Raw genomic sequence first — 27,688 nt, 5'->3', positions numbered from 1 at the left:
TAAATGAAGAAACAATCTCACTGGCATCCAAAACTAAATTATTCCCTCTTCTTTTGAAAACCATGCAATTTGTAATGCCTATTTTTCATTTAATTCATCTTTGTTAATAAGATCTATAATTATAAAGCAGGAAGGCATAACGAGATTGGCTGATTATAATGCAGGGAGCATAGACAAGTATTTCCATTTCCCCAGAGGATGAATCTCTCTGGTAATGGCGGTAGCATGCTTAGAACTGCTGAACTGCTGTTTCTAAACATCTTTATTTTGAAAGAATTGTGTTTCAAGAGATTAAATTAGTTTGGAATGGTCAGCAGCTTTTATTGTAGCTGGCATTTGCTTTCTTTTTGTCTTAATTTCTGTCTCTAACAGAAATATCACAGTCTAGTAACAGAGACTCTCGGTAGAATATCTGTGGTATAACTCCACTCCTATGGCTGTAATCTGTGGACCAAATCCCACATGTTTTTAATGCTGCCACTATTTAGATTTGTTTCAATATGATAGTTTATTTGAATAAGAAAGGCATTGCTACATGTCATGGTCTGGTGGGTGACCTGAAGCAGATTTTTCATTTCTCTTTGTCTTAATGTGTGTGAAATTGACATTTTGTTACAGATCTTCAGTCTCTTTCGCTTAGGATTCCCAGAATGTATCCCAGGTGCTTTGAGCTGAAGATTGGGATAAAGAGCAATATCTTGTACAGTGGATGTTGTTCTCAGCTCTGAACTGACGTCTAGCTGATGGCAAGCTGGCAACTTACTTCTCTCACCCTGCTCCTTAAGGTAGATACCCCTTGCAAATTCTCTTCCTTGCCCATCTCCTTAGCAACATGCTAACATTCAAATGAGAATGTATCTATAGCTTATCTAAGGGTTGCTGTCTTTCCTATTCTAAGCACTGCCTAATTTATTCTCCCTTCCTCCTTATTGCTGCATGGAGGTCTTTGCATTTTAATGTTAAAAAAAGTTGTCCATGAAGTTTTGAAGGGCTGACTGGTATGATGACAAACTAAAACAGATGGTAGTGGAAGATGCCAAGTATGCAGCATGTAAAAACTCCACGATCAGTGGACTTCTCAGTAAGCAGAATTTGCAAAGAATTTGTCAGACCTAGGTTGGGGAGAGGTTAATGACATCAGACCTCATAGGGTAAGGTGGTGTCTCAGGGCAGCAGGTCAAAGAAATCAGAAATATAATGTATTTCCATGTTTTATCTATCACCACCTGCTAAAGTTAAGACTGCTCAGGTAGCTTCAGGAAAGCAGCCTCAAAGCAAGCAAACTCAGGAACTGCTGCAAAAGGAAAGAGAATATCTGGGACATTGCCTCTCTCCATTCTAAAGGCACAGGGTAAAGTGCTTTCCTCTCCCAAGTATGTTATCAGTATGTCTGTTGATTCTTGTGGACTTAGCAGGTAGATACCGAAAGATCAATTAGTGTGGACAGTTCAAAGCAGGGCCACACTGTCAGACATTGTGCAAAGGTGACACAGTAGACTTTTTAGCTGATGATCTCACACTAGAAACACAAAACAAAAAGAAAGGATGAGAAGGAATTAGTACATTTACGACAAGCCAAGGTGTGGCTGCAGATGACGTGGCAGTTTTACAATGCAAAGAGAATTTTTCTATTAAACATCCAGGTTAGGTTATCCTAGGAGGATTGTAAAAATGAAGATGAGAGTGAAGAGCAAGAACGGGATTAGGAGGTGGAGGAAAAATATAAAATGTGTGAATTAAGGATATTACAAAGAAAGGATCTTCTTCAAACCATCCGGCAGTATACAGGAATATGCCTACCACAAAATCTCCTGAGGGCGTTTCCTATTTCCATCTGAGGAGGAACTTGTACAGTGTGAGAGACGATAGGATCAGAAAAGAGAACATGATCATAATCCAGGTATTAATGCCTTCATAAAACAGAACAAAAGAAATGTTTCAGTCCCATAAACAATTAGAGGAATAAGAAGGAAAATAATATAAAACATACTTTCTGTTTCAGATAAGATTAACACAGAGATAAAGAGTTCACAAGGTTTTTATAGTGGTTTTCTGTTAGTCCCATGCAGAAACAAAGGCTTGCATCTCTGACTAGAAACACAGAATTATAAAGTCATAGAATCCTACAGTATTCTGATTGGGAGAGACTCACAAGGATCATCGAAGTCCAGCTCCCAGATGACAAACTTGAAAATCTACAAACAGAGAGTAAATAATAGACCCAGACAAAATAAACACTGTTAAAATAGGAGAAGATCTGAAAAGGAACTTCATATGGGGATTGGAAGAGCATCTAAATAAATGTTGATTTTTTCTTTATGTGATACATCCTTTCTGATCTCATTAATAAGCATGATCTAAAGCAGGTGGAGCAGTGTTTCAAAATCGTGGCCGTTGTATTGAGAGAGTAACCTTCATAGACAGTTTGCCAACGTGAAATTTAGGCAGTGCAAGAACATGTGAAGGTTTGGCTGGTTCACTTTTCTTCACATGTCATTGTAAACAGTACTCTTTAGACTCCTGCATCCCATATCAAGTATTTTTTTCTCCTTGCATTGTTGGAGTTACACAGAGAGAGCAACTACCAAGGGTAAATAGAAAATAGCACTCCAAATTTCATAAAATTAAGTGTCCTAGAAACTGCGCACTTTTACTTTCAATTTTACCCACATGATTGTTTTTAGAAAGTTCGAAGGATCTATCTTTATATGAATAAGGAAGGCAATGATTAGCCCTTTAATATGGATTTTATTCTATCTCATCTTTTAGGTCAATTTTCCTGGCTCACAATAATTAATAATGTTTTTTCAAGTTTCTGTGGAGACATGGATTCCATCCACTTGTTTAATCTAGACTAATAATGTTTTTCTCTACCCTAGAGCAATTGTAAAGCAAAATAGTTTTACAAGCCTATTGTAAATTCAACACTATCATTTAATAGCAATAGAATAAAGCAACAAAAATTTAAAACATCTGAAATGACTGTGATTTTAGCAGTTTTAAAAGGACAGCTGGATATATTCTAGCCTGTGTGGGAATTAGCTCTCTTTCTCTTGCAAGATTTCACTGTCCGTAGAGATTTCTTTTGAAAAAGGACCAGGAGACAAGTTTATGGAGATACTTGAGTGTTTGTGGTGTCTCACTGGATATGTGAACTGCGATGCAAAATTCCAAACTGTATAGGTTTACATGGCAATGAGACAACTGAGCTGAACTGAAAATAATTCCTTGGATCTTTTAGACTTGCAAAACAGAAGGACTAGAAATATTACAACCTGCTGAACGCTTTGACAAAGAGATTAGAAGTATAATGTCTTGCTGAATCCTCTTGCAAAGAGACTGTGACAGTCTCTTTGCAAGAGAATTCAATCAGGAAGAGCTTTAAACAAAAGGCTAAAATAGTGAAACGCCTACCTTTCCTGTACCGCACAGCATGAGGCTGAAGTGCCTGACCTGGCTCTGAGCAGCTGCTGTGTTCTCTCAGAGTATAGCAGAGAACAGCAGCCCAGGAATATTCCTGGAGTGCCTTGGCCTGAGTGGTGCTGGGCATTCAAAAGACTCTAATGTGGTTACTTTCACCTCTAAGGTGATTCTCTCTCTATGCCATAACATCACATTGTGTGCACACAAGTCCTAAGGAAAGCAGTTTTTCTACACTGTAATCTCTATTGGGAGAAGTAGAAGGAACATGTGCAATCAAATTGATTTTACTTCAAGTGTTTGCCAAATCAAAGTTTGTGTTTTGATTTAATTGCTAAGCTGCATTGGATGAAGCTAAAATAGTGTGGACAAAGGCATGTTCTAGGGAAAAAAATATCTTTTTCTCATTCTACTAAAAACACACATGCTATTTCTAGAAGTTTCTAGGATTTAATAGTTACAAAGTTATTCTCCTCTTTGCAAAGTTCAGAAGTTTCAGGGTTGCTTTATGTATTTAACAGTATTTTGAGCTAGGTCAGGTTTCTGCTTTCCTGTGATTCATGCACCAAAGAAACTACTTTTGGGTGGCTTCACATCAGTGGACTATTTGTGACACAAAGCAGTAGTATAGCTGCTTTGGAGAAGATGTTATTGCTATTGACAGTGTATTAGGGATTCCTTTATTTTATTTTATCTACCTGTTCCCTACCTCAGTCCTCCAGTTTTGGGTTTGTTTTTTTTTTTTCCCTTATTGTGTCATGGTTTTAATTAATTTCTTTCTAGAGGGTGCATTCATTTATCCAGGTTTTGTCACTAAAAGCAGTTGTCAAATCCGATGTTGAAGCCTTTAACACCAAAGATGTTAAAGACTTCAATTCTATGTGTCTTCACAGGACAATTGGAAAGGTTTCTTTCTCTGTGTCTTCAAAATTCAAGGTGTTTGATATGAAAGGAGGAAGCACATCTTTTAAAGAAGAGTAAATATAAAAAAGTAAGCCCATGGTAGAGTCAGTCTGGTAAGTGATGTTGAACAGTTTTGGTACTTCTAAGTCTCCCATTTCACGTCTTCTTCACCAGTCAGTCTATCAGCTGTTAGAGTTGGGGAAAGTATGAGCAAAGTTATTGAAACAAACACAGCATCACTGGAAAAAATGTTTCAAGTCTCCTAAAAGAATTCTTTAGACAAAAAACTTCTGTTGGTGGAAGCTCGTGAATGCACACAGTGATCTTTAAAGAATAGCAGATCCACTGATTGACTAAATCATGTTATGTTAATATCCATGTTACTAGAGATAGAGTACTACATCCAAAGCCTAAAAGTGTTCACTGAGAACTGATTATTCTCCCTTTTACAAGAGAAATGCATTTCTTTTGTAATTAGATACAAATCCTGATTTCCATGGGTTTATTCTATCTTTTATTTTATTACCCTCTACAACATTGTCCAGAGTTTCTTATAGCTTAAGATTCCATGCATCATTTTCTGCATAAGCTGATTCTACTCAGCTGGCTTTCACTCTGTGTCAAAATTTTCTGACAAAATATTACATGTCCAAGAGCTTCAGAAAGTCAAGAGACTAAAGATGTTTTGTAATCTCTTCATGTGTGTAAAATATATCTGATGAAATCAAATAGAGCTACTTTTAAAAATTATTTCTAGCCCAAGTAAAAGTTTCACCATCTGTTACAGCTTCACAAAATTCTCATAAAATATCCATGATGACAAATTACTTAATATATATAATGGACTTGTGATTTCTTTCGCTGAACTCATCTTTTTAGAGCTCTAAATGAATTACTAAGCTGGCTACAAAATAAAGTGGTAGTGAAATGTAAATTGAAAAAACAGTTGTGTACCTTTTCACGAGTGACATTAGTCTTTAAAATGCAATACAGTGAGCACAACAATTTTTTAAATTACTTCCCCTCTGTAGGGGCTTATTAACTAATCATATATTAGCAGGAAGATTCAAGTTTTATGTAGTTTTATAACTTCCTGAAGATACATTTGATTGACATAATTGGGCTTTTGGTTACAGAACAGCATCTGCTTCCCATCTCAATTATATCAGTGTAAATCCAGAGAAATGTATTTTTTTTCAGTTTAGACATTTGCCTGTGAAAATGTTCCATAATCTAGAAACGCTTTAACATTTTATTTCAGTCCAGAACAAGTAAGAGCTTTTACTGTTATTATTATTATATGAAAGATACCTCTTGTTAAATGGTAACAGGCAAACATGAAGAGAAATGGAGAAAAATGTCATTGGCTTTTGAGACATGTAAAATACTGTACAAAATATTATATAGGAGTAGAATGGGGATGAAGGTATGGGGCAAAACACAGCTATATATTTATTTTTCAAAGTTCTTTTATCAAGGTGTATACACTGAAGCAGTTTTACTGTAATTCTACTTTTCCCTCATTGCAGCTCATAATTTTAAGAATGAGCTCTGTCTGGCAATAATGAATAGTTAACATGAAGCAAAAAATGGAGATAGAATAAAATGCAGTATCGAGATCAGCAATTTTGTTGGCTGACTTCCTACATCAGTCCTTAGAGAACACCTTTACAAGAATTAGTCCTATGTCCGGATGTTGTTGCATTTTAATTCAGTTTAACGTGCCAATTCAAATGCCCTTTAACAACACTTTAAAAAGTACTGTATTTATAATGCAGTTTGCTCTCCTTGAAGTTTTCCCTACTTATAATAGTTTGATACATTGGCTGAAAGCTGCATTTATTTCAGAAACTAAAAAATGGCTACAATCTTCAATTTATTTTTGGAAAAGTACTTGTTTGATAATTTCATAAAAGGCATTTCTCCTATCTTCTTGCCAGAGGCAGGCAAAGTTTATGCAAATGGTAATTTGAATGCTGGCTGTGATTTAATAACAGGGGGATGGTCTCAACATAGAGTGAAATAACTGGAAGGCAATAGTATTACAACAATCTACAAAAAAGAAATGCCAATTATTACTGTGTTCTTGCCTGAAGGAATTAAATGTGGTTAATATTTTATAGATAGAATTACTTTTTATTCTGCCCATCATAATTAGAAAACACAAACAAATCTCAGTAATCTAACTGTTATAGTTTTAAATTGATAACCTGGCTTTGGCTTTGGTTTCTAGAAAATGCTTCCCACCCAGTGTACAGTCATCTTCAGACACTGTATGTTTGTCTGTCTGAGTGTCTCAGACAGTCTGAGTCTCAAAAAAAAGAAGGAAAAGCCAACTGTCAACGTACAAGCCTTTACTGAAGTGCCTGCTGGGGCAGCTTTTTCCAAGCTTGGCTTTGTGCTGCAGGGGAAGATCTAAATGTGTTTTCCCCACAACCATGGAATTGTATTAATGACACGGTTCTGAAGTTCTCTTTAGGTGTCAATGATGAGAGAAAAATTCCGTCCTAAAATTAAACAAGATCTTCCTTACTTTTTCAAGTATCAAAAGTTAGATGTTAAAATGCAGCTGCCATAATAACCAGAAATTATGTATCTATGCCAGAAAACCAATTTTAAAGGTTTTTTTAATATTTTTTGCTCTCTTTCCTTAAAATCAGCACAAAAAGTTTCTGCAAATACCTACTCTGTTTAACAACAGGATCAAGGCAAGAATTAATTAAGAATAATTAGGCCGACTCAAGGCATAGTAAAAACACATGTTCACTAATTAGAAAACGAACTTTTTAGTCAGGCATTGGGTATCTGCTTGCTGGCAGGAATGGAGAGATCTTATAAATGCATATGTGATTATTTCCCTAGCATCACGAAGGATCACCATGTTACTGTGATCAAACATCACACGTTTGAATGTATTCCTGAAGGATATTAGCTATATTTTTTTTTTTATCAAAGTGGCACAATATAATATCACGCCTCCTCCCAGAGAGAAAACTGGCATTAATGGACTGCTTTATTGAGAGGTTATTACTCAGTAGTTGTTTATGTTTGTTTCTTGTTCTGGTTTGAGTGATCCATTTGGTTGGATCATTTTCTGGCCTTACCAACAAAGGAGCAAAACTACAAAACTTTCCCAAATTGGATGGGATTAATGGAGACAAACCCCAAATCCTGTCTGTGCTTTCTGGGTCAAATTTGAGATTGTACATAAAGATTTCAAATTATTCCAGGCACCAGTGAGCATTGGCCCTTGGAATCACGTCACAGATAAACCAGATGCACATACTGCAGGGTGTCAGTCTCACTACTTGGCTGTTTAGATCTGCCCCGGCTGCACCTCACTGTTTGCTAATGTGTCATGTTTTAGCCTCCTCATACCAGATTTGTGAAGAAAAGAGCTTATGAGCAGCAGTGTGGTGGTAAAACTGCAGCCATGTGTTGTAAGGTGGGCAGTGTAATAACAGCTTCCCAGTATTACCTTGCCAGTGGAACTGTAACAAGAAAACATCATCTGGCTGAAGGGAATGCAAAGCGGGAACTGCATTTTTTTTTCCGGTTTGCTCCATTTGTTCCTAGATGCTGTTCTTTGTGAATTATGACATAGATTGTTCTGTCCAGATGCACATTCTTCTATTATTTTCTGTGATCAAGCGGTTCATTGAACTCTTTTGTCATGGCGAGAGATTGCGTTGTGAAGTTCTTTTAGGGTAATATCACAATCATCTTGCCCTCGTATGATCTCCCTCTGATGCTGTGCTTGCTTGTATCCTAAATGCCCACACATAATAGCCTTTTCTTGCTGGCTGTGATAATAAGAAACTCGCTTGTTATGAGATATTGCACTTGTTTTTTTCACACCATCAACTTTACTCCCTTTTCCACATACCCAGCATAAAATACTGTGTTTACTTTTTTTAAGTGTGTGTCAGTAGAATTCTCTGGGTTTTTTCCCCAGAGAATAAGGTCTGCAGCAATAAAATTTCTGGGATCTTGTGGGTCTTATCTTCAGTGTACTTTGTTTGCCATGTAACCTAAATAATGTTCCTGATATGCTTGCAGGAATCTGAGCATGCATTTCTATGTTTATTTTAGGGGAGCCAAGAGCATAGCTCCAAGGTTTCAATATAATTTAGATTCAGGTTTTATGTGACTGATTTTTCTTTCAACTGAGGTACTTCTAATTTCACAGAGCAGAGAATCAGGCCTCGAAAGCTAGGGACTGCCTCCAAATATGACTGCTTTATATTGTAGAAACCATAAAAGATATATAGTAAATACTGCACCAAAGTGCTGAAGTTTTAGGATCGAGCTGCAATGCAGAACAATTCTTTCTATGTGGTTTTTACTTTACTTCTACTTTTTGTTTCTGATAGAAGAGTTGTTGCATTTCTTGACAAAAATGTGTACAGTTCTTCTTAATTGCATAGATAGTATCTGTGGCCCATCTCTCTTGCCTAAGCAAATTGCACAGTAGTGGGTTATCTTTTATTTATGTCAACTTATTCCATTCTGACAGTGTTAGAGGTCTAAGATAGTTTAAACAGATATATAAATATTTGAATATTCAAATTCTGGTCTGTGCAGGTATAGTAATTCTTATGCATATAAATTAGCTGTAGTAATGCACTTTGTTGATGCCATCACCATGGCCTCTTAAATAAGGCCTTACATGTCTTCTGATAAAGAACTTGCTTTGTTCTTAAAAGAAAGGAACAATGGAGAAATACCTGCACCTAATTTTCCCTGGTCTATTCTCTAGCTGCTGTTTTGATTCCTTGATATCACTGTTTCTCTAAATCAGGTTTTTCATAATCTAGCACACAAACTTTCTGCTGCTGATAAGAAAGCATTGGGACTGCTCTGGTGATTTCACTGTCAGGTGATTATTTATCACTGTCAAGAAATCTGGGAGAAATGGCATCTCATATAGAAAGGAGTATCCAGTCTCCGTTAGTTGATATACAGGAATGACTTTCAGAAATTCTTACATTTCTCAGTAATATGAGATGGTCTTCTAGTGTCATGTGCATGTTGTGAGTGTACCAGTTTCCACTGGTAAGGTTGCCAGCAGTTACTCATGGCAGATTTTGGCTGACATCTTTCAGAGTTTGAGCTATATCCTCTCATAGCTCCTCTTTGCAGTGCCCTGTGTCTGTCTTGTGAGTGGAGGCTACCCCAGGCACCTTCCCCATCCTCCCTGCTTGGAACAGGGATCACCTGGCTTCTCTGGTACTACTATCCCTTGGTCATTCCCAGTATTTTCCCTTATGCATCACCCTTTATAAGCCAGTTTCCTTCTCTGTTTTCGTTGACGCTTCTAAACTATGAAACAAACCACATGCACATCCCTGCAGTCAAGTGTGGTTTCCTAAGGGTGGGACCTATTTCATCCTAATGATTTCAGCAAGTATATTTGAAAATGCTTTTGAAGGAACTTTTTAAGTCTGACTTGAAGTTTGGTCTCATATAATAAGTTATCTCAGGCATCCTCCTATCCTACACACAGTATGTGCGTGTGTATCTATGTTGTGGCAGAAACATGGTCCTGCAGTGACTTCCAGGAGTTAGTTGTCACGCATGAAGTTGTCCAGCACTCAGCAGCTGTGTCTGCATCCTGTACGTCAAAAGATTTAATGGGCAGTTATCAGCAGCCTGTTACTGTCACTGACTATCTTCTGTTAAACAACAAGAAGTTTGTTATGGTGAAAGCATCCTCTGGGAATTTGTATTTGTCTGATGACTGGTACTTAGCCAAACCAGTCACATCTATTATTGCTCATTGCAATGCTAGATGTCTCTGTAAAGCAACATAATTTAAGATTAAATGTAGTAACCTAAGGAAACTCCAGCAGTATTTGTTTTTCAACAAATTTTTGCACATTGGGATTAGAAGCAACATGTGTCAAAATATGTAAGGTTCTGAAAACACAAATCTGCTCTGCTGAAATGGCAGTACACATGGAAATTGAAATAATTTAGAAGTTGGAAGTCTTGTATATGGTACTGTCATGATAAAGAGTCTTCTGGTGTGAGTGAACATCACCTGTGGGAAGAAAGCTAGTACCAGCCTTTCCTGGTGAGAGATAAATATAGAATCACTGATTGTTAAGATCAGGGAAATCTGGTCCAGCATCCCCACTCAAGCAGGACTGCATAGAGCCACTTGCACAGAACCTTATCCTAGTGACTTTTGAATATCTCCAAGGAGGGAGAGCTCACAACTTCCCTGGCAGCCTGTGCCAGTTTCTAGCACATGGTGGAGAATATCATAACAGGTATGATATAACAGGGGTATCATGCAAGAAAAAAAGTCTTTAAAATACTTACAAAACCCCCCTCAACTCTGTGGAAGTTCCTCAGTTCCAATTTCTTGCTTTAAACACAGGAGAAAATGTCTCTTTTTAAAGTAATGGGTTTTGTAACTTTGACTTGTAACTTTTGGCAGTGTGGAGATAGTACCAAATTCAACCTCAGTCCTTGCAAATGAGCCCTATTGCTGCAAAACCATTGCTTGTCATTGATGGGGAGGTATTTTATTCTAGCTGCAATGTGTTTCCAACTTTTCTACCTGTGTAAATGCCTTTGTACCTTTTGAAGATTTTTGTATAACCTCACAGGGAATATTCTTTGGGCAAACCTGTTAAACTTAACAGTAATCCAATCAATAGGAAAACTGCATCAACTGCACTGGAACAAAAATAATTGTTTTATAAAGAAGGAAAATTAATATTTTTTAGGTATAATATCAAACTTTATTCAGCAAATCAGTCAATAATATTCGTGGTTCTTCCCAGTACATCAAAGCCTCCCTTTCTTTCCTCTTCCTAGGTAACTGCAGGAAAAGACACCTCTGTGAAACAGGCCAAATGAACATCCCTGTAGTTGGTGCAGTTTCCTAAGGGTAAGACCGATTTCATCCTAATGACTTCAGCAAATGATTTCTGCTAAAGAACTGGAAAATGTTCTTTCCTCTCAACTAGCAGAACAGAATGACTTTTTCTGATGCCTATAATTCCAGCTGCTCTCCTCACCAATCCACTTAGAAAAGGAATCCTGCATCTGTGATGGTGGATTAAATTCATTTGTCTGTGCCATGACTTTGAGGAGGGCTTGTGCTCCCAAATCATCTAAAGTGCCGTTACAAATGCCACACCACTCACAACTCTGCTGGAAGGGACCTCTGTTCCCAAACAGCCTTATTTGCCATTTTGGTTTTGGAGCGAAACACAGTAAATCACAGCAGCTTCTATAGAGTGAATATGGGTTATTGACAAAATAATTACTAGATACTTGAAAGGGGGTTTTTTGGGTTGTGTTTGTTTTCTTGGGTTTTTTGGTTAGTTGGTTGGTTGGTTGTTTTTTGTTTGGTTTTGTTGGTTTTTTTTTAGAAGATGTGAAGAACTTGGGGAATTTTTATTATTTATTTACCACAGTGTATGTTTCAGCACTGGTTTGACAAAGTGTATCAGGCATACCTGTATATGTGAGCTTCTGCCCCTGGTTTCCTTGTAAAATAGATCATACTGTCTTCTTTCTGTGTCTCAAACTTCCAGCTCTGTGTGGATCATTTATATAATGCTATGGTGTTTGACATGAATAGCAGTTTTCCTTCTCCTGTTAAATTGAGGTTAACAATACTGACATTTATGCTATAAATTATAGTCCCTTCTGTAGTATTTTTGTGTGCCTAGAACAGATGGGAGCTTGCTTTCAAAACTCTTACAATTTGTTTACATTATGTTTCCATCCCTTTATCTCAGTAATAGTAGTAACTCCAGAATTTCTTTTTTTGCTGCAGACTGTTTCCACCCCTCCTCTCTCTGTTTCTGAGAAACTGTTAGGCTGAGATGAGTAGTCTGCAGGTATGTGCTAAAAAGATGGGATAATGTACAATTTTGGAAGAATATTAAAGAAACTTCAGGATGTTCTCCACTGTCTAGTAATTTGGGATAACATACATAGATACATGCACTTGGTATAACCCACTGCTACAGGAATAGGGTCGTGGTATTCCTTTCTCCTTACTCTTGTTTCACCACTTTCTTCCCCCATTGCATTAGGAGTGTGGTTCTGCATTCACCTATTCCCATCCCCCAGGTGCAAATACTTAGAAATAGTGAAGTAGAAAATTCTCAGCCAATTAAAAATCTGAGGAAGTGCAACGACTTTTCAAAAGTACCTTCTGGTCTAAATATTATGAGATTGTTTGCATGCTTTATTTTTGACTTCCTGATTGTGTTGATGGGTGTTTATTTGGAGGACCAAGGGCGGATGTCCTCTAGCATGTTTTGTATTTCTGTGTGGAAAAACCCGACCATCTTTGTTCATATGCTTGCTTTCCTATTCTTCTCTCCTGTTTTAGTACCTGCCATAAGGAGGCAGAGAGAAAGCTTGCATTTCACTTGCCGTTCACAACATGGAAACCAGACGAAGAGTGTACTTGCAGAAATTAGTCCATAGCCAACAGCTTTCCCTAAGCTATATATTCAAAATATATTTTGAACCATTCTGAAGGCTGGAAGAAATGTGAAAGAAAAATGTCTCACCATTTTCCAGCCTCTCTGGCCATTGAATTTTTATTAAGTTCCAAAAGCTGGGAAAGTCTAAAATATATAGCTGTCTGCCTGCAGGAAATTCAACAATCACTTAATTGTTTTGTCTTCTGAAAACAAAACCATGAAAAAAAAGTGCCTTTCTAAAGAGTTCCAGCTCTCTTCATGAACATGTATTTCATCCAAATAAATCAAACTACCCTGAAATGTCTTCTGGCATATGATGTATTGTGTTATAATATGATAGATTTGCAAGCAGAAGAAAAACACATGATGGTGTGAATGATAAAAAGTGAGTCTGCTATGTCTTCAGAAGAGATAATTCATGAAGTGAAATGGCTGTCTCTCTGTTGAGCTCTTCCAGACACCAAACAGTCCATATTTGTCAGTGTCCATCGTGCCATGTTGGTTAACATTCTCTGTGAGCCACAGCTCTCCCACCAGGGATGTGGAATCATGCATCTCTGGGAGTGAGGGTGGGAGTAGATGGGAGAATAGAACTGAAAAGGCAAGCAAAAATTATTATTTTGAGCTCATCTATTAAAAATTGTGTCCCTGGAAATAGTAATTGATGCCAGTGAATTAAGAAAACTGTAAACTAAAACCAAACACAAGCACTACAAACATGGTGTGGGCATTTTGCAAGTGCTAACAGAGAGTCCTCATCTAGAAGACTTGTTCTGAACTTAATTATGTGCAAACATGCACAGATCCTTGTTAATAAACCTTGTTAAATCAGCCTCAGTCTTTCTTCTATAAAAGACAGGACTTCAGGGTAAAGCTACTCCCAGTGAATACACGTAGTTCCTATAAAAATAAAAAATGAAAGTGAAATCACATGGTTTAAGTTCTGTGTACATTTCTCATATGGATTCTGTGGCAAAACTGCATAACTTTGCCTCAAAGTTTCTGTGGCATCTCAGAAAACCCTGATCTAAAACCATGAATTCTCTTTGCTATTAAAATCTGTATTAAATTACAGACTCCATTTTGTATACTAAGCATTAAATGCACATATTACAGCTTTACCTTTACAGATGTCAGCTGGGAATGCCAGGATAAATTTATATGCTCTGCAGAATGCCATCACTGAGTTTGTTAGGCCTTAAAGATTAATTCAAATGACGGAAGACAAAATATGGGCTATTGCTACAGGGAAAACAGTTTTTGAAGTCTGTATTTTACATGGCCAAGAATCATCATGAAAGAAAACTGTGAGACAGGGTCAGGGAGGCTACCTGATTTAAGGTCAGAAAATTTATGATTGAAATGGCCTTTTAGAAGAGGAATTGGATCCTGAGGAATAACTGATAGGGAAGGCAACGGAGATGCAGCGGATTTCAATTTCTGCAGAACAGAGTTTCCTCACTTTTACTTATTTACCACTGCTCAATGTCTGTACATTGTGCTTTTTTCTAATGAGCAGAAAAAAGTGGGCTTTTTTAATGAGAAGGACAGGGCTGTCATTCCTAACTCAACTGGACAGTTCCCTTGCAAGGCACTGGCAGGAACAGCTCCTGTTCTTTGGGAGCCTTCAAACTTGCCCTGCTCTCCTTCCTCTATCACCCAAAGACAGGGAGCTGCCTTCTCACGCTGTGGGAGCCATACTCCTCTCCCTCCTTCCTCAAGTCTTGTTTGCTTAAAGATCGTAGAAACATAATTCTTCTGAGTTTCTATGACAATAAATGTTGTCTTTAGAAGAAAATGAGCAAAACAGGTCAAGACAAGTTTTTGTCAGTTGCCAAATAGATTTCTCCCACAGCCATAGGCATTTTCTGTCACCCCAACAGCTGCAGGTGGTTTTGCTGTACCCAGTCCTGTGTGTGCTTTGAGCTATGTGGTATGAAACACTGCTAAATGTATAGTTATCTTTATTTTAACTTTATGTGATGGTAATGTGTGTTACATATTTGATAGAAACTCAAACATTCTGTTTACTGCTGAGCAACCTTATCTAGTGGAAGCTGTCCCTTCCCACAGCAATGGACTTGGAATGAGAAGGTCTCTAAAGTCTCTTCCAACCCTGATCATTTTATGACTCTGAGACTCTGTTACCAAACTGGGCAGCAAACCATTTTTAAGTTCTTTTAAATTTTTTGTATTATAAAAGAGACATCATAGTCATCCAACAGAGAGAAAGGAGTTGTGTGGGAATGTGTTCATAAAATAGGGCCTCTCACATTTTCAGGTTTTTGATCAAAAGTTAGTAGAGAAGCTATTTGCTGTTACAGACACATCATTCATATGTCAGCCACAGCAATGGGTGATATGGTAAACTAAGACTAGAAGGAAAGCAAATACATTTATCTATTTTGTCTAAAGCATTTCTAAAAAGCTTGTCTAAGGGCATTATCTAAATCATAGCTACCTCATTTATCTAACACAAGGTGAGTAGGGATTATTTTCCTTCGTTTTGAGAAATATTTACAGTAGTTTTCAGGACCTGTTAGGTTTTCTTCTCTCACCTATCATTTTTCCACACTGCACTTACACTGATGTCTGCTTTTCCTTTTCCCTGTCTTTTGCTCAGCTGTCTGACCTTATTGTCTCTATTAAGTATGCTGTGGCCTGGTTTCTTTTTTTTCCTGCTTTGATTTTCTTATCTTCTCTCTCCTGCTTCCTTCTCTGAGAATGTATTCCTGAAAGATTACTGCCAGGGAATATGACCTAGAATAGTAGTACTTAGTTTATCAGTTACTATGCTACAGGCATGATTAAATTCAATAAAATATAAATGCAGTTATTCAAAATTTTTGTAATTCTTAAGCTTTCTCTGAAAAAAATAAATTGGATTTATTAATTCAGAAACTAGTGAGTAAAAATGTATTCCCATTTCAATTTGAGTGGGGGGGGAAAGCAGTGTCTACACTTTTTCTGGGATGGTACTTTCATAGTCTGTGCAATTTACTGACGTATTGGGATTGACCATGAATTTGTCAGTGTGCAGCAGGTACCAGTGGCTCCCTAAGGGATACAGCTGATCTTTTTCATCTTTAGCTTTGGATTGTGATTGGCTTTTTGTCCTTTGATTGTCTCTGCAAAGGCACTGCTTGTGAGGCTGTCGGTTGTTCAGTAGGAATTGGAATTGCACCTACAGTAAATTTACCAATAGCTCATGAAATTAAGCAGAGAGCCCTTATATTAACTTCACAAGTCTTACTCATTTAATTTGGTAAAAATATCTTGCTATTACGTGAAATGAGTTCTACCCTTCACATGACCCAAATACTTGAATAAAGACAAAAGAAAATTTGGTATGCTTTCAAGCAGTTGATTCATTAATTCTATTGTACAGGCGTGATATGCAGTCTTTCTTTTTAGCTCATAACTTTGTTATAGGTAAGACTGATTTATTGGCAGACCACAGGATTACTACTGTGCTCTGTTTACAGAAAATGTCATAAATAATACAGCCTGAAATGTCCCTCATACATACAGAGAGCTATAAATTACAGAAAGTCTTTGTGTTAGGGCATTCTACAGTGAGATAATTAAGGCATTCAGGCATAAAGCTGATAACACAATGAAAAAAAAAATTAAAAGATACAGCATAGTGAGAAAATCTATGCTTTTGATTGAGATTTGAAAAGAGAGAATGAATTGATGAAGCAGAGAGAAAGAGGCAATCTGTTTCAGATGGCAGGTTACAGATGAGAAGGTGTTTACAGCAAGCGCAGTAAGTGTGAAGGAACAGAAAGAAGCCTGGCTCTAAACTGCAAAAGAAAGAGAAGAGGGAAAAGAAGTCTGTTGAACTAGAGAAAATCCAAGGGTTTGGAAATAAGAACAAGAGAAGGCATCTGTCTGGATCATGTACTGCATGGAAAGCTGAGCTGAGCCAAACTTGAAGAATTAAAGTAGTTGAAAAGAATAGAAGATGAGATAAGTCTGCAAAGGGTCTATTGCAAAAGAATGACATTCAAAGGTGTGCTTGTGGGGCAATGATATGCAGGTTTGTGTGCTGGAAATTGAATCCTGTCATGTGTTGTGTTATTGCAGATCAACAGCAAAAGGCTGCCCAGTCTATGCTTTCAACTATCTTTATAACATAGGCACATAGGCAACTGAGTAGAATATTTTCTTATTGCTCAGTAACATCCTGGCTGGGGAGACTGACCAGCACAGAACTTGTTCACTGTATGTAAGGTGCAATTGTCTGTCAGTAGTAACCAGGCAATAGGCAGAGAGCCCTGCTCTGCCATTGTTCTCCTCCTTCCTCACGCTGAATGCTGCACTTGTAGCATGCAGTGGAACACTCCTCCTTCCCTGATACATAAAGATCTGGATGCGTGCAGTGATGTCTTTTCTGTCTCTTAGACTGTCTCCCAAGAAAGGACTAGGATAAAGTGCTGGGATACTTGGAAGAGGGAGGTAGTAGATTACAAGATTCAGGATTTTCACTAAGGGAGTGAAAGTTCTCCCCAACAGATCAGCAGGGTAGTTGCACACCACACCAAGTCATGCCATGACCACAGAATCATAGAATAGATTGAGTTGGAAGAGACTTTAGAGATCATCTAATTTCAGCCCTTCTGCTATGGGCTGGGACACCTCCCACTAGATCAGGTTGCTCTGTCTGTGTTTCTCATAGACTCCCTTCAGGTACTGGAAGGCTGCAATTCTCTTTTCCAGGCTGGACAATCCCAATTCTCTCAGTCTTTACTCATGGGAGAGATGCTCCACCCCTCTAAACAACATGGTGGCCTTCTCTGGACTCCCTTCAACAGGTCCATGTCCTTCCTGTGCTGGAGACCCCAGAGCTGGGTGCAGCACTGCAGGTGGGGTCTGAGCAGAGCAGAGCAGAGGGGCAGAATGCCCTCCCTGACCCTGCTGGCCACAGTGCTTTTCATGCAGCCCAGAATACAGTCTGCTTCCTGGGCTGGAAGTGCACATTGCTGACTCATATCCAGCCTCTCATCCAACACTGTATTTTTAGGTAATATGTTTGCAGAGGTTGATTCCTGCAGGGCAGTAAAGGAATTAACATTGTCTGAAAATATTCTGTCTTTATGTTTATGAAGCTTTAGCAAAGAAAGTTAGGATACTTTTCAAGAAGAATGACTTAATCTGTGTTTAAAAAAAAAAAAAAAAGAAAAAAAAAAAAGAAAAACGCAAACCAAAAGCTCCTGCTAGCATAGCCACATGTACTGGAACAGATTTCCACATAAGTGTGTTATTTCTGGGTGTGAGTACTGTGTCTTTGAATAAAATGCTGAAAAATGGTATGGGTATGCTACTTGTGTACATTTTCAGAAAGAGAAAACTGGTTACAAATAAATTAGCTCAAATAATCAGTAGTTAAAAATTTTGATGGAATGAGAGAGGCCAAGCAGGACCAGTCAGTCAGTCAATTACAAATTAATGAAAGTAGACACATAAGAAGTTGTCATATTATGTGAGCTTTTGTGAGATGTTTACTGCTCTGTAACTGAATTCTCACAGTCACTCTCTGTAAACATCATGTTTTCCACATTCCTTTCTGATGAGAGTCAACTGATTGACTTCTAGTCTGGCCAGTGGGATGGAGAGGTGGTAACCTTGTTCTTAATCCCTGCTCATTGTTCACAACCTATATAAACGAAGTTTTTGTAAATAATAAAAGTTGATCTTCAGCCATCTTCTTAGAGTCAGAGAGTGTGTATCATTTTATCTTCGTGTCCTCTAGCAACAAAAAGTCATTTATGTCACGTTCTCTCTGGAAGTCAAAACTTCTTAATTCTTAATGGGATGAGACTCTACATGAGCACAACTCCTAGTCTGATCCCAATTTGGCTTTTATTCTCCTAAAGATCTCATTTACAGCATTTCTTTCAACTTTTTTTTAACAATTATTTAAATTTTAAATTCAGAACATTTATATTGCTGGATGGCTCCGTATTTTTTTCCCTAAACTTCAGCGAACACATAAAAAAGAGAAGGGCCCTTGTAACACAGATTGATTAGAATATTTCTCAGTGGTGCTCTCGCTTATTCCAATTAAAGAAAATTGCCGTGCAAAAGTCAGAAGAATAAAAATGTACCATTGGCACCTGTTCTTTCTGAGAACTGCAGGTTTCCCCTACACTAGGGACTCATGGCAACAAGAGAGGTAGAAAAACAGCTTCCAATTTTGCAAACTTCTCACAACTCCTAGAAACAGAAAAAACCTGTAAATCAAATAGGTTTCACATTTCCTGCAACAGCCAGCAGTCTCTGTTTGCCTATAAACTAGTAAATGGAGCAGTAGGAGTTCTCTCAAGTACTACCACCTTACTAGATGGTAAAACCACTTCATTGTTCAGGTTCCCATAATAAATATCCATGCTTTTATGGGTTCCTGTATCTGAAAAACTTTGTGAGGTATGCAGTCAGCCTTTTTTATCTATTTCATTTTCTTGGGAAAAATGTTTTGGAGATTGGCAGATAAGTAATTGTGGCCTCTGTCAGCCTGAAACCTTGTGGCTAAAGAATAGGTCCATAAAGCTATCATCCTGCACACTTGGAGTTTTTTAGTAAAGTTGGTTGGCAGATGGCTTATTCACTTCACTTAAACAGAGGTTTTATTCAGGTACATCTACCATTACGAGTCTTTTTTGTACATCACAGTTCTGATCCATGTGGTCAGTGGAAGCCTTTGCATTGAAATTGTGCGTTAAGTTTTGAGTGAGGCAGAGTCAATTAACATTTATATAAATAGAAAACTTCAAAGTCTTATGTGTGATGGAGAATATGGATGTGGAAAACAAAGATTATCAGTTTGGATGGAGGCTAGAAACAGTATGCTCCTTAGCAGTAAATGTGCTGTGGGATTTTAACACTTAAGAGTTCTATAACAGGCACAAAATTTAACTGCTCACTGATTATATGCTGCACTTGGAACAGCAAATTAACATGAGAATTGGAAAAAATATGCTCTATAAGTAGGCAATAATCACTTTCTCACTGAGGCTGCTTCTGTGCCACAGAAAGAAAGAAAAGCTAAGCTTTCATATTAATAACTATTTGAAGATTTGGTTTAAATGGATAAAATTTACTGCTAAGCAGTTCTTATTATTTTTCTTTTCATCCTTGTTTGCCTGACATATGAATTTGGAGCCAAACAAAAGCTGAAGGAAGAAACCTGAAATATTGGAATTCTGACTGGCAGGGTCAATTACACTGTCTCTTGATCTGAAGAACTGAGAAAGTTCCATGAAAAAAAGTTGTGGATCTGAGGTGTTCATGATAAGGATCCTGTGTACTGTTGTAAATTGTTTCCCTCCATGGGACCAGGCACATGAGTCTCTGCATAGATACACTAATATTTCCAGGAAATCTCTCTGACTTGTACTTTCAGATAGAAGTGACACATATTTGGGCAAGATACTGCATTAATAGTGCCGGTGGCATCAGCCGTCCTGTGGGAGACTGACGGCACTGCAGGAGAGAGAAAATACCTGTGCAGCTGAAAGCACAGCCCAGTTTGGACTGTTCATGCATACAGCCTTGCATGATACATGCCTCTGGAGTAAGAAAAGAGAGAGTCATGGAAGTTGTCCTGTCCTCAGGGACCCCAGGAATTAAGTTGAATTTGCAAGTTTTAAGTAGGAAGCCGAACTATCTGCTGTTTGTCATCTAATGTTTGTCATCTAAACTTTAACTGAGATGTACTCTGTGTACATGAGATTTTGTGGCATCTATTTACAGAATCAAAACTTGTTTGCTCGCTCTCCTCTACCTTCCTCCCTGGGCAGCCTGAGTGCTTACATATCATTAGCCTGGTGCAGTGACCAGTATATCCTCTCCATTCTCTTCTGCAAGGAGGAAGATTTTTGTGTGTGCTCTCCATGTACATATTTGGGTGGCTGGCTGTAAAGGGAAAGAACACCAAATACCTGCGTGCTTATATACAGTGACTCTTTACTTCTCTTGTTTTCCAGCTGCCTGAGGTGAGTCCTCTTATGCAATGCTGGCAGGGGTAATTCAGTGTCGCTTCTTTGCCTAGGGAGGTACCACACCTGGCCCATGCTGGATTGCTACTGATCATTCAGGCAGCACAGGTGTCTCTGTGTTATGATGCACTGTCCTGTCAATAGGCAGATCTTTTGCTCTCTTCTGTGTGGTATTACTTTATTTTACAGAAGTTTTATATTTAATAGGGGATAGTTCTCAGAGAAAGGGGGGATGTGGAAGGTACAGCAACTCTCACAATAAGAAAACACTGCAGTGAATGCTCATTAATAAGACACAACTTGCAAAGTCATAATGATAATAGAAAAGGGAGTGACAATGTCCTGGGTCAGTGCTTTATGTCCATATGTTTCAAATTCATGCAAGGAATCCTATTAGAGCTTTAAAATCATTTGCTTTGCCTCAGCAAATTTTTGTGCTCATTTAAACCCCTGGTTTACCATCATGAAGTGTATTAGCATTCCCATGTTCAGTGCTTATTTCTATCCTGAGAGAAATAAACAAATAATACTTTGCAAATGGGTTTCTTGGGAAAGGAGGATAAACGGCAGCAGGGTATCATTTGCACTCGGAGCTGATTGCTTTAAAAAGCTTCTCTAGAGTTCAAAAGGTTAAAAAACAGACTTGGTGAACATGTGCATTTTTCTTATATTTTCCTTTTTTTGCACAGAATGGATTTACAGAGCAGTCTTTTGACAGGCACGAGGCAGTGCCAGTTACTCAAGTCTTGGATGAAAGAGGAGAAAGCACTAAGTTGTATTTGCACAGTAATTCTGTGAGACTGCTAGCCTCAAGTGTAGGCTGCTCCCTGCTGCTGCTGCTATATATACCCCATGAAAGTGGTTTAAAGCATAATGAAACCACAGTGGGAAAAGATGTGTTCCTTTTCCACAAGTATTTGGAAACAAATAAGCATCTTTTGAAACAGTAATATCTTCCCTGGCAAAAGATAGACATGCAACTGCCCACAGCTAAGGCCATTTAGAAATGGGTAGTACAGGAGTGAATGGAGCTCAGAGGGTGTTGTTTGAGTGGAAAGGTACGTGGAAGTAATGGAAGGAGAAAGTGGGAATTTCTTGGGAGCAGGATCCTGAACCAGTAACTCTGTGCTCTGGGGCCTTGGAATGGCGAAAATAGATGCTGTCTCTCGCTGTGCAATGGTGTATTCAGGAAACAGAACTTTGTAAATAAGGAGGAACGCGCCAGGGGTATTGTGTTCCAGCTCTGATTTATTCTCCTGAATAACTAAAAACAACTAATAACTAATGTCTAACATGGAAATGCTTTTCATTTTCAATGAACAGTGAGATTCAGAAATTATTTCATGCTTTCCTCACGGACATTTACTGCCCCTGGAAACAGTTAGAATTCAGACTTCATTTCTCCTAATCACCTACTGTCAATTACAATTCTTATTGGAAAAGTAAATATTGATTTTTCTAATATAGGGACAGTCAGTTGAGAACTTCGACAATGACCATCACATTTCATGTGATGTACTCCGCTTTTCAAGTGGAAAGACATTGTTTTAATACTGAAATTTACTGAATATACAAATTTGAAAACTGCTCAGTCAAACCAGTTCTTAATATCTTGGAGCCTGTTTCTTGGGATTTAAATAGAAGTGGCGTAGTGTTTCAAATAGCTCAATACTTGCATCACCCCTTGGCTTAATAAGCTCATCTTCTGTGACACGATCACAGCACAACTCATTTACAAATCTGTCATGATAACATCCATGGAATTTGCTTGTTACAGAAATGTGTTGTGGCAGCAGGTGATGGAAAGGTTATAAAAAAAATGTATTATAGCTAGAGATTTGAATCATTGTCAGGTTTTATACTAAAATTGCCTTGTAGGAGGTACAGCAATTCTGCACAAAGGCTGTGCAATTTATAAATGCAAACTTTTACACTACAGCACTTTCTCCATGCATGATTAGGCTTCTTTAGAAGAAAAAAAAAGTCAGAATGGTGCAATGCTAACACTTATGAGTAATGCATGATTGATGATCTCCTAAAGGCAGCGAGAGAGAAAATTACCTCCTTCTCTCATTTAAGGACACTATTAGAAGACTCAATGAGTTCAAAGCTCAGAAAATTATGTTAAGAGGACTGAATCAGGCTTTAAAAAAATCAGGATAAATTATTTTCTCAGCACTTCCAGGCTAGGATTTCTTTTAATGCACCGTAAAAGAAGAATACTTTGACACACTCTTACATGGTTCTTTTAAAAAGTATCTGTCACCACATTTGTGATTTACTCACACAGGTGCAATTCTCTTTGTGTACTAAATGTGCTGCAATCTGCAACCACGCAAATTAATACATTTTAAATGCTTTGTATGTACCTGAGAGCAGGAAGTAAAGGGATCCTTCTTTTGGCTGGGTAGGTAACATGGTACACCAGGAAAGAACAGAAGAAGATAACACCATTCAAAACACCAGTGTTTTGTCCTGTACGGTTTGAGAGTGGGACTGAGTGTGAGCTAGCAATGTACGCTTCTACTGCTAGAGACAGGGAAAAGGGGAATGGTGCTATTGAGATCTAAAGATACTTTTTTCTTTTTTTTCTTTTTTTTTCTTTTTTTTTCTTTTTTTCTTTTCTTTTTCTTTTTTTTCTTTTTTTTTCTTTTTTTTTTTTTTTGTTTTTTTTTTTTTTTTTTGTTTTTTTTTTTGGTTGGTTGGTTGGTTGGTTGGTTGGTTGGTTTGGGTTTTTTGTTTGTTGTTTTTGGGGGGATTGGTTGTTTGTTTGTTTGTTTTAGGGTGGTTTTTGTTTGGTTTTTTTGGTTGGGTTTTTTTGTGTTTTGCTGGGGTTTTTTGGTTTTGTTTGTTTGATTGTTTGGGTTTTTTTGTTTTTTGTCTTGCACGTTCTTTAATTAACCATCTCATGGCATTGCTGTAGTGTCTGTCAGGAACGAGTGACATATGTGCTGCAGCTGATCAGAGGAGCACAAAACTGAGTCTGTCCTGTCAGAATCCTACTGGGGCATGGCAGCTTCTTTTTAACTAGTTTCAGAAGATAACAAGACTTATACAGTGTCCCTCTCTGTGTCTGTCTGATCTGAGCCTACTGACTTTAGCAGAAGTTGTCTGAATGATTAAAAATTTGGAAGAGGTAGTTGTCTCAAATGCATTATGCTCTACACAGTTTCCAGCAGGCAGAGAAGAGGCACTCGTAAAAGGAGTGCCCACTGTAACAGGAACTCTACCCTTATGGGGCACAGGGGAGTCTGTATGAGACAGTCTATATGTTGGAAGCACATCAGCTGGGAAGACTTTCAGATGGAACTGACCCTGTGTGAGGTGCTGGCAAATCCAGTCACAAGAGACATCCTTATAAAGTCCAGTTTCATAGTTCTTGTCACTTTTGAATTTTGTAAAAAAACAATTATGTTTCTCAGATGGACAAAACTCAAGATCCTGATTCCAAACGTGGCATGTTTCAATATAGCCTTTAAATTAGGGGGATATTTCACTACCTACAAAATGCAAAATATGTTTTGTGTCAGGTTCTAACCAACATCCCCTGTGGGAGTGGCCTCCAAGAATGACATTTATCCTTATCTCAGCATTTATAAATGTTATGCTGCAAAAACCTGTATGTTCAAAGCATAAATACCTTTTTTATTTAAAGTGGATCACAGTGTAACATGCCTCTGTCCTGTCACAATGTCTTAATGTGAGGTTTTTAGATGTATTTTTTGGGGTATGGGAACAACTTTGTGACTTTTGCTATTGAGTAAGAGAGAAAAATTATTTCTGACCAACCTCCAGACAGGAAGGTAAATTGGCAATTTTCCTATCGCAGAACCTTTGTTTGCTGTAATATAGAAATATAACACTAAAATTCCACATTATCACCTTAATACAGCAGTTTATTGCAAATAAGCACAAATGGTATATTAATATTTTCTGTCAGGCTAAGAGAGCTGAGATTGTTCAGCCTGGAGAAGAGGAGGCTCTGGGGAGCTTCTCAACACTGCAGCCTTTCAGTACTTAAGGCAGCCTTATACAAAATAGAGAGACTAACTTTTTACACAGGCAGGTAGTGTTAGGACAAGGGGGAATGGTTTTAAACTAAAAGAGGAGAGATTTAGATTAGACATCAGGAACAAATTTTTCACTGGGAGGGTGGTGAGACTCTGGTGAGAACAGGTTTCACAAAGAAGCTCTGGATGCCCCATCCCTGGAAGTGTTCTAGGCCAGGCTTGAAGAGGCTCTGAGCAATCCAGTCTGGGGGAAGGTGTCCCAGCCCATGGCAGGGCAGTTGGAACTAGATGGTCTTTAGTGTCCCTTCCAGTCCAAACCGTTCAATGCTTCCATGATTCTCTGATTAATGACAAACCATCTAATTTATTTCTGTCTGTACCAGCTTTTAGGGGCTAAAAGCAACACTTGAGAGGCAAGGGAAGTAAATAGAAGAACATTATTTTATTTTGTTGCCTTTTTAGCAACTTAATACCTGTTCCCTTATTTGGCCTAACTTATTCCATTTGAGCTTTTGAGATTACTTCACCAACAAGACAAATTATCTGCATTTTAATAGTCACTTAAAAATGACATGGGGATCAATTCTCTGCAGTCTTGGTCAAGACTGATGCTTTCCTAGCAACACAGCATTGTAAAATAATACAAATTTCAATGAGTTTCTTGAATCTACCAGACAGGGTTAACATTCCTGTTTTCCTTTTGCTATATGGAAATAGATGGGTTTTTCTAAACACAAAAAATACCCATTCTTTTTCAGACTGTCAATATCAAAATCTATAAAAGCGATAAATAAAAAAAGAGCAACAGTAATGTATCCATGTTAAAATTGCTCTCTTAATACATTGCATCAATTGCTCTCATAAAATAGCAGTTGCCTCACAGCTACCATCACAGAAGGACAGAAACTACCCTTCATTGCAAGTGCAGCAGACAGGAAAATGGCACTGGCTGTGTCTAGATTAACTGAGCCAGAGGCAGTTCGCAGTTTGTGTGTATTAAGCTGCTAGACATTTTGTGACATGTCCATGAGAGACCCATACACATTTCCTGTCCTCCTTCATATTTGTGGTTTATTTGTGAAGAAAGCAGGTGTGTAGGTGTGAAGGGTCACATTTGCTGCCTGAATGAAGCCTGCTGGTGGGACAGTCCAGGAGCATGTTTTTGATAAACAATTTAAATTTAACCGATTTCTACATACCTTCACATAGCTGAACATGCTAATAAAAGCATTATGCTTCCACATGAACTGGCTTACTGAAAATTTGGTTTTAAAAGCTTAGCACAAACCATTAAAGTGCTGGCTTCATCATAATTAAAAACTAATCAGGCCCATCACTGCTGAAATATCAGCTTCTTGTTTGTATACAGAGTACATCATTAATTTATTTAAATGTCAGCAAAAGACTTCATCAAGGTTCCCTATACTTCATCCTACATCTCTATACCTGATGTGAAGTTATTGCTGCCAGCCATCTTAGTTGGTTCAGCACACTGTAATTCAGACATGGCCTTGGAAGCATCCTTTGAAGTCTTTGAGGCTTGAGTGTCACAGACTATTCACTATACTGGTGGCTTAACACTTTTAAACCAGGAATGCTTTTTCAGGACATTTACAGGGTTTTTTCCTTAATTTTTTTCCCCCCTGTGACATAAAAAGCATCCTGTAAAGGCCAGGGTTATCGCCAGGTGTGTATGCATGTGGATGGGAGAGAAAGAGGATGGTTACATCCATGTCTAAAGTGAAAAAGCAGTTTTCTTCCAAGAGTGAATGCACACAATTCAGCAGGTAACTCTCATTTGCTTAGCTTTGCTGCCCACTGGGACTGAGAATAGCATCCTCTTCTATTCTGCCACAACTTACTTCCCTTGCTTCCTAGATGATCTGAAATCTCATGAGTGCCTGATGGTTGTTTTGTTGAAAGGAGTTTTTTGACACAAACTACATGTTATATAAAAGATGCAGATCATACAATCAGCATGAGAAGAAAAAAAGTCCCCAAAAGCATCAGATCCTTAAAAATGTAGGAAATTGAGTAGGAAATGTAGGAAACATTAACTTCTGCATAATGAGATGTGCTTGATGTGTTGAGTTAATGCATTAGCCTTTCACCCTAGAAACCTGTGTTCAAAACCAGAAGCAAGCAGAAATTAATTTGTTAACCTGATACAATTATCTTTTGAACATTAATTCACCTTATACCAGTCACAGCACAGTCTGATCTGCCTGGATGCTAAAGAGCAGGCAACTGAAACAATGAACACAGCTAGCTCTCTTCTGAGCACCTACAGGGCAGTCAGGTTCTGTTGGTCCAATGCTTTCCCTTCAGTAAAGTTGCTGCCGCTGTAGATTTTCCCATTGTTCAGCTGAATTCTGTGCTGCCAGTATATATGAGTTGAAAAAATTCCCCTATGATTTTGCAATATAAAAGTAATAGTCTGTTACTTAGATTTCATTTAATTAAGACACAAAGAGAAGTCATCTTAGCTAATTATTTTGAGATTACATGCTCTGAGAGAAAGAGAGGGATAGAGAAGCACACTGCTTCAGTGGCCAAAAATAAATAAGCTGTGAAAAGAGAAGCCTTATTAGAGTTGCTGTTTTTCATCACTGTGCTCCATTACATTATGTCAAAATCAAATTGCATTAGGCTAGCAGAGCACCAGCCGACATACACATTCAATCAGGGCTTTCTAAAGCATGCTCCCATTTTATTATGTGCATTGTAGGAAGTACTTAAATATTAACTGAGCACAAATTCCACTTAGAAGCATTTTAAAAATAACCCTTGATGCTTTTTTTTTTTTTTTTTTCCACACTTTTAACAGTCTGAGGCTTTGGGTAAGAAGAGGAGACAGCTACCTGAAGCGCTCAATTTCTCAACTATGTTGAACAAG

The 27,688-nt window shown here is 38.0% G+C and overlaps 1 long non-coding RNA gene across 2 annotated transcripts; it reads left to right on the top strand.

Moving 5' to 3' along the window:
- Positions 1 to 623: 623 nt before the first annotated feature.
- Positions 624 to 27,688, top strand: LOC131378638 (uncharacterized). Of its 2 annotated transcripts, none has more exons than XR_009208289.1 (5): positions 624 to 785; positions 4,314 to 4,436; positions 11,152 to 11,224; positions 12,122 to 12,185; positions 27,620 to 27,688. It is a non-coding gene; the product is annotated as an uncharacterized LOC131378638 (long non-coding RNA). The 2 variants fall into 2 exon arrangements; XR_009208288.1 differs by lacking the exon at positions 27,620 to 27,688 and adding an exon at positions 12,686 to 13,040.

Source organism: Hirundo rustica, chromosome 1 (assembly GCF_015227805.2).
Source record: "Hirundo rustica isolate bHirRus1 chromosome 1, bHirRus1.pri.v3, whole genome shotgun sequence".
Lineage (NCBI taxonomy): Eukaryota > Metazoa > Chordata > Aves > Passeriformes > Hirundinidae > Hirundo > Hirundo rustica.
The sequence above is the reverse complement of the archived record's forward strand: the minus strand, read 5'-3'. Positions and strand labels throughout refer to the sequence as shown.